Raw genomic sequence first — 7,169 nt, forward strand, 5'->3', positions numbered from 1 at the left:
TCTTTTTGTATTGTTTAAACCCCCCCCCCCCCCGCATTTTCCAGCTTCTACCTGCTTTTTTCATCCTCAAAACTGCATTTAAAATATTTAGCAGCTCTTCTGGCTAAAAGCAAGTGAGTGGGAGATATCAGGAAGCCCTTATACAGTGAACTTTCCAAACTTTCTTGCCAGAGCTTGAGAGAAAGAAAATTATTATTTTAACCATTAAATTGTTTCTGGGAGATAGGAGGGATGAAAAGTTCCATGTGAGCAGTTGTAGTAAGTAAGGAGTTCGGAGGGATTTGCTCCCACAGATTGTAAAAAATAAAGTCTTTGATATTTTTCGAATTTTTTACACCATTTTTGACTAATTTTCCAGATAACCAAGTTTAACACTCTGGTGACGCATTCAGTTAAGGAGTCGTTTACACTGCTGGTTGGAGAACTGGGATAGTGAGTTCGATCTTGGAAGCCGACTAAAGAACTAGAATATTCTAGGACAGAGCAAGGTGCAAGTTAAATCTGTCGTTGCTGTAAGCCCTCTCTGAAAAGAGGTGCGGAAGTTTGGATAAAGGAGTGCCATTTCAGGCGCTATCCAACTCGTCTGCTCAGGGTCAAAATTAAGTGGCATGGCCGTTGAAAGATAGTGCCTTAAAAATGGGGCTAGGTGCTTGGCCAGGGTAGGATGATGTTTTATATAAGCTTATAACCTCATTTTCTTTCTTTCAAATAATAAAATATTTAGTATTAATTTCGAGTAAAAGTAGGCTGATTCGGATAGTTCTCGAAGTTCTAACAAGAAATATTGGCAGATTTACTGTAGAAACGCTTCTTGACCTTCCCCGCACCCTCTTTTAAATAGAATTGTTTTTACTTATTTTATTATTTGGGAGAGGAAGTTGGAAGATTGAATATTATAAAAATAAGTTAAATTGTAAAAGACACTAAAAAAATCTTTCAAATTTGTTTTATTATTTTTTTATAAACAATTTAAAAGAGGAAATCGGGTTTCTTGCTGGAACTGTATAATAATTAGAATTTTTTACTTTAGAAATAATAATCCCCCCCCTCGGAGAATTTCTGAATCTGTTGTGTTACTAGTTACAGTTTCCCTTTACTTTAGCGATAACACTATCTGAGCTTCAAAGTGCATGTGTGAAAATTTTCGTACTATCGTACCAATCGTACTATCACTAAGGGTAAAGTTAATGTAAAAGAAACCAAATGCAAAATCTCTCTAATGTTTGGAAGTGGACTTTGTACCATAAACCCTACATTTCAATTCTAATGTTTGGGAGATTCACTAATGGAGGACTTCTTGGTCCTCTCCTTGTCACTTGTTTCTAGCCAAAATTGTGCCTAATTATTATTTTCAATAATGAGCGTTAGGGGAAAAAAACTAAGTTCGTGCTTGCAAGAGGGTAACTTTATTCCAAATTCACATGTTTAGATTATTGATCTCTATACCAACTGGATTGTGAGTAGAGAACAATTTGAATGAGCGTAGTGAATCCCGGCAAAACTACTCAGTCAGCTGGCGTTAAGGCTCCACTTCTACTTTTAGCATTAAAATCGATAAGGTTGACTGCCACCTTAAAGAAATATTTTAAAATATGAAGACCGTTCTATATCTGAATGAAACTGGTTTTTTGGTAGATATTTTTTTAAAGTTTTCAAATGTTCTCACTATTAAAGAAAATTAAAATTCACTTGCATTAAATAAAATTTGGCTTTTCTTCTGTTGTTATCGAGCTTAGTGTCAAGGGGTTTACTTTGATCGTTCCCTCTCTTTGGATATCGAATAGAAGAAAACTAAACTATTTTTAGTCTGTACATTAAAATTATGTGGCAAATGTTATGTTTTTAATTTAAAATTGTGTTGTAATATTGTAAAAAATTTGAATATTAATTATTTCATTTATAATACATTACTATTTAGTGAAAAGGGATGTTATTAAAACATTTATGCTCGCAGCTTAATTATTATTGCTAAATATAATTAATTAAATAGTGTATGTTAATTGCGTATATACATTCCCCATAGTTGATAAGGGAAAAAGTTGTTAGTTATTAAAGTTAGCAAATGTATATACGTATATATATATACACATTTAACCAATAATTAAAACTCGATTATAAATGATGCATTAATCAAACGCCAAAGTTCTGTTTTGAAATATGCTGTGAGATAACTGACTTTTCAAAGTTCACAAGAAAAGGATGTTTGAAATTTTTAATTCAAATTATTTTTATCTATTGTGACGCTTATTGCAGCTCCTCGACTTTTTTCTATCCAAATTTTGGCATTGTACTTTATAAATTTGGGCAATTTTTAATTGTCATAAAATTGTCGTAACTAATTACACAGTACCTAAAATGTTAAATATAAGATATTTCGTTCGCTTTTATTTATAAAACGAACGTTTGCGAATTGCTGAAACTATGCATGTTCTATGAAAATTTATCAGCTTCAAAACAAAGAATATTAAACTAAAGCGGTTAATATTTTAGTTGTTTCACCTTAAATGAAATTTTTCATCCAAATTTAAAAGATTTATTAATAATTCTAATTATATGTCTGAATACTTAATAAACAGAAACATAATTCTGTTCATGTAGTTTCTCTGAGAAAATATTTTTCTTCTTTTTTGAAGAGGGAGGAGTTAGATGACTTAAGCCACATATTTTACCTGACAATAAATAATATACGCGCTGATAAATGGGAAAAACTGTAAAACACAATTAGTATTAACTCGAAAATTGAGTGGCAATCAGAGATGATGCAACTCCATGGAGAAAATTATGGTGCCAACAAAAGAGCGATAGTGTTTAAATTGTGGATACCCTGTACTCCCGCTTAACCCCTTTCTTCGCTAGTAACGTATACACGCATAAGCATTGAATCAGCAATCGAGTTACATATAGAGATCGGTGGTTTAGACACAAAATGCTTTTAAATCATAAAACATAAGTAAATTATGATATAATTGTAAATTTGAGCTTATATTCAATTTTTACAATTCTTAATAAAAAAAACACCCACTCATACAAAAAAAATTGAAATATTCAGTGAATCCTAAGTCCAGACCTATCAGACCGTATGATAAATTGGGCCCTGAATATATATAAGTAATTCAATTTACGATTTTCATTATTTTTTAACATTAAAGGACTGAAGGCAAAGAGATCAATTTTTATTTCTCGCTAATATTAAAAATCGTAAAGATGAAGGCAGAGATGCCAACTTGCTCCGGTTCAAAGTGGTAGTTTATCAATTGTAATTCTTGGTTTAATAAATTCAATTTAGTCAATTTTTATCCACCACTATTTCTAAATAATTCGTAGGGTTGTATAATTCACCACTTTGTGGTTCTTACGTCATGCTGTACCTTTTACCTACCCTCCAACTTATGAGGATTTTGAAAATAATTCTTTCTAGTGGTAGCGAACCAAAGTAGAAATTTTTAAAGCAAGTGGATCTCTCATAAAACTTTTATCAGAACTTAAGAATCTAGCCATATAGCCTGCACTTTTATAAGTAATAGTGGACAAGTTACGCTAAAATTANTGTGTGTTTTATCAAAATATATTATCATTATTATTTTGAACCCTTGAGAAAACTAGGAAAGTTTCATAGTTTATTATTAAAAGAAACATACAAAAAGAATTCAAATTCTTTAAGAACTAAGATGAAAGGACAAATGATATTAATTGATTTCTTACATAAGTATTTAACGATTTTTATCTTTGCATATTGAAAAAAAAAATACTTTGACATTTCTAGTACTGGATTTGCATATTTTTTTATTGTTAATCACTGCTTGAAAAATTAGATATTTCTAAAAAGGCTTGAACGTGGAGCTAAAGACTGGGTCTTTTTATATACGTATAATCGCTCGTTTGATTAGATAAAAGAGACTTGCTGTTTCACATTTTAAGCAGCCTTTAATTAAATCTTGTTAGAAAACTAAAAAGTTCAAGCTTCAGTTGAAAACTAATTGCGTGCTTTTAAATTGGAAATTGCTTTTATACTCCATTTTTTGCCGCCTTATTTTCTTCTAAATTCTTAATGTACGATAGAAAAACTTTATCGAATGGGTTAAAACATAAATGCTATCAGTAAAAGGGAAAAAGTTTTTTCTATGTTTTCAAAAAGCTGAGAATTATTTTTATACATTTTTTTTTAAAAAATAGAGAAACTGTTAATGAGGGATATTAATCAAACTTCCTTTGCTCGGTTGATAACATTTAAGTTCACGTTTTGTTTTAGATTCTTTGAAATGTAATCGGAAGGAAAATCCAACATACATGGGAGATTACACTTGAAAGTTTTCATTGAAGTCTTTTTGACTATTCTTTAGTTTGTTAAGAAAGAAGTTTTTCTTTTATTTTAAACATTTAAAATAATTAGAAATATCTATTAAGCTTTCCTCCGACTTTAAGTGGAGATAATTAAACGTTATCAAGAAAAGAATCTGTTTACTTCCTTTTTAAGAGTTACTGAAGGAATTAAAATGACCATTTTAAGAGTTTGGTTCTAAGAAGAGAAAAAATATTTGCATTGCTACATTTCGTCTTATTTATTTATAGTTTTTACAATCAGATGTAATAATACGCAGTAAAAAATAAATAAATTCTAAAAAAAAAATGTACAAAAAAGAACTGTTTAAAGACAAATACAGATTTTTTCTGTTTTGAATCGTATCCGCGTGATCCAAAAAATTCCCGTTTTTTACAGACTTTCTGACTTTCTCCGTATATTTGACCGTTTAAAGCTGTTTTTCGCAAACAGTTTTTCTCTGTTTTTTAACCATATCATGAACGGATTAAAATTGTGCAATTAAAATTGTAGTTTTTGCGACACAGTTTTACATATATATATATATAAATTGGCGGAAGCTCAATATTTAGCACCTTGAAAATCAAGTTCAATACTTGGCAATGTATCCATGTTTTGGCGAAATTTAGAAATATAGTTTCGTTTAAGAAATTTAACGGAATTCTAGATCGGAAATGTTTATTTAACCATATCTAAAATTATAATAACTTTAATCGAACTTTGTAAATTTTTTACTCATTATGTATTGGGATTCGGACGATAAATACTCAATATTGTATTAACGAATTATAATATAAAAATTTATATAAAAAATTTAAAGCAATACTTTTGAAAGTTTTTAATGTATAAATGTTTATAAATGTCTCTTAGAAAATCTATATTGATTGTATTCATGTTAGCTTTTTAACTATACTTATTACGTGATATTACTTTATAAAAAATTTATGCATAGTTTAAAAAAATATCCGAAATGAATCCTTGTTCCTCTAAAACATTTTACTAACATTAAATATTGTGAAATATTCTTTTTAATTCAGTGGAACATCCATGTGGGTATCTATGAATTACTACTAGTAGCGTTAAATGTTTCCAATAGTAACATCCACTAGTAACTAATATTTTCCTCTACATAGCTTCACTTTTTCTGATATTAACAAAATGCAAATTGTAAGGCACCACTTAAAAGATTAACACACTTAAAATATATTGTTGCCCTAAAAGCATAGATTTCGTGGCGCAAATTTGTGAGATGAATTTTTAAAGCGTGTTCTGAAACACACACATTAAAAATGTCGTAAATTTTCTTCCATGAACCTGGACATTCTATTGCTATTTTTAAAAAAGTTACAACTCAAAGGCAAATCATATGCTTTTATTTTAAAGATTTATACTCGCAAAGTGTATTTAGGTCCTAAAAAAGTAGGTTTCTTAATCCAACTTGTAATATTATTTTTTTAAAATGTCCTTTAAGCATTAAAAAATCCAGTCACATATTCCCGTCTACAAGACTCAACTTTCTATTGCCAGAAAAATTAATAGCGCCAAGCATACAGGTTTAAAACTTCAATTACAACTTCTTATAAAATCATTGAAGAACATGATAATAATAATTGGTTTAAATCGTCTGGTCTTAAAATACTTTATTTGCCGATGGCTGAAATCTTTCTTTTTTGTTTCCAATCTTCCTACCTACTGTTTGAAATTTCTCTGAAAAAATGGCTAAATAACAATTAGTTTAATTATTTTTTTGCCATATTCGAAGGAAACAGTCAAATAACAATAAATATCATGGTATTAAAACTGTTAACTGTGAGAAAAAAAGTTTATTAATTTCTAATACGGTTAAACAGCCGGAATTTCATCACACCAACTAAACCCACCTAATAGAAGCAACTTAGTTTCTTGCAGATGTTTACGTATTATAGCCGAAAGGGCTAATCTGTCAGCCTTATGACCGACAGAGCGGGAGTTCGACACCCACAATGACACCACAATATNAAGCATAGATTTCGTGGCGCAAATTTGTGAGATGAATTTTTAAAGCGTGTTCTGAAACACACACATTAAAAATGTCGTAAATTTTCTTCCATGAACCTGGACATTCTATTGCTATTTTTAAAAAAGTTACAACTCAAAGGCAAATCATATGCTTTTATTTTAAAGATTTATACTCGCAAAGTGTATTTAGGTCCTAAAAAAGTAGGTTTCTTAATCCAACTTGTAATATTATTTTTTTAAAATGTCCTTTAAGCATTAAAAAATCCAGTCACATATTCCCGTCTACAAGACTCAACTTTCTATTGCCAGAAAAATTAATAGCGCCAAGCATACAGGTTTAAAACTTCAATTACAACTTCTTATAAAATCATTGAAGAACATGATAATAATAATTGGTTTAAATCGTCAGGTCTTAAAATACTTTATTTGACGATGGCCGAAATCTTTCTTTTTTGTTTCCAATCTTCCTACCTACTGTTTGAAATTTCTCTGAAGAAATGGTTAAATAACAATTAGTTTATTTATTTTTATGCCATATTCGAGGAAAACAGTATATATCATGGTATTAAAACTGTTAACTGTGAGAAAAACAGTTTATTAACTTCTAATACGGTTAAACAGCCGGAATTTCATCACACCAACTAAACCCACCTAATGAAGCAACTTAGTTTCTTGCAGATGCTTACGTATTATAGCCGAAAGGGCTAATCTGTCAGCCTTATGACCGACAGAGCGGGAGTTCGACACCCACAATGACACCACAATATTTCATTCCTGCACTCCCCAATTTATGACTCTGGGCTATTAGAATACAATACTCTCAATCACTAAATAAGAATTATATCTCGTAGGA

Source organism: Parasteatoda tepidariorum, chromosome X1 (assembly GCF_043381705.1).
Source record: "Parasteatoda tepidariorum isolate YZ-2023 chromosome X1, CAS_Ptep_4.0, whole genome shotgun sequence".
Taxonomy (NCBI): Eukaryota; Metazoa; Arthropoda; class Arachnida; order Araneae; family Theridiidae; genus Parasteatoda; species Parasteatoda tepidariorum.